The sequence below is a fragment of the Mus pahari genome, chromosome 14 (genome assembly GCF_900095145.1).
Source record: "Mus pahari chromosome 14, PAHARI_EIJ_v1.1, whole genome shotgun sequence".
NCBI classification, from domain to species: Eukaryota; Metazoa; Chordata; class Mammalia; order Rodentia; family Muridae; genus Mus; species Mus pahari.
This window is the reverse complement of record NC_034603.1, coordinates 29,509,453-29,510,753: the sequence shown is the minus strand read 5'-3', so window position 1 is coordinate 29,510,753 and position 1,301 is coordinate 29,509,453.

Genomic DNA, 1,301 nt, shown 5'->3' with positions numbered 1-1,301 from the left:
TAGACCAGGCTGGCCTCGAACTCAGAAATCTGCCTGCCTCTGCCTCCCGAGTGCTGGGATTAAAGGCGTGCGCCACCATGCCCGGCTCCTGAGTTTTTTTTTTTTTAATTAAAAATTTAATGTATTTATGCATACGGGTGTGTTGCTTGCAGGTGTGTTGTGCGTCGCGCATGTGGAGTGCTCCTGGAGGCCAGAAGATGTTATGGACGGTTGTGAGTGGCCACAGGGTGCTCAGAATCGAATCTGGGTCCTCTTAACTCCTGAGCCACCTCTCCAGCTGTGGCAGATGTTTATACTAGTATTTCTACCAGGCTTGAATCATGCAGGTGGCAGCCTCTCACTGCCTTTGCTGGGGCTTGGGAGCTGCTGGAGGGAGCTGAGGTCACTCCAGATCTGGGAAGCCTCCAGACATCTTAATTGCTGCCTTGCCTTTGTTCATGGCTTTGCCCTCTAGAGCGCAGCCTCTCTTGGATCTAGAAGGAGTCAAGGAGAATGAAGGGAGGCTATTCTTCTGCCGGGGGTCTCAGCAAGCTGATGCAGGCCATGAGACAGGGTGGGCACCCACCTCCTCCCTGGGTCCCACGTGTGATGGGAACGGCATCACTCTCCTGAGCTTATGGGTTCTTCCATTAAATGCTGTTCATATTGTTCTGGTTTGAGTGTTGAGGGGACCCAGACTGATCCTGGGATGGTGAGCCCCTGATACAGCATACATGTGCAGTGCGGGAGATAGTTCAGGATTTGGGGGCAAAGGGACTCGAGGCATGTACAAGTGTCCACTAATGTCTTCTGAAGAATTTGTCGGTTATACCATAGTGGTGCCATATCCTGATGGTTAAGTAACATCTGAGGACTCCCTGCTTTTCCTGTGTACCACTTTTTAAAATTATTTATTTATTTATTTATTTATTTATTTATTTATTATACGTAAGTACACTGTAGCTGTCTTCAGACACCCCAGAAGAGGGCATCAGATCTCATTACGGATGGTTGTGAGCCACCATGGGGTTGCTGGGATTTGAACTCAAGGACCTTCGGAAGAGCAGTCAGTGCTCTTAAACACTGAGCCATCTCTCCAGCCCTCCTGTGTACCACTGTGATGTTATATTTTCTAAGCTAAGGTTTCCTGTCTCTCTCTGTGCCAGTTGCCTGCCTTCCCTGGTTCATGCTCTGTCCTGCTCTGTACCCAGATACTATGATGTATGGAGTGTATAGCTGGGTCCTGGTGACCAGCAGAGGGCTGGCAGAGACGGGAGGGAAGTGGTGTGGGCATGTCTTTTTGGGTTCTGCTCTACTAGGTA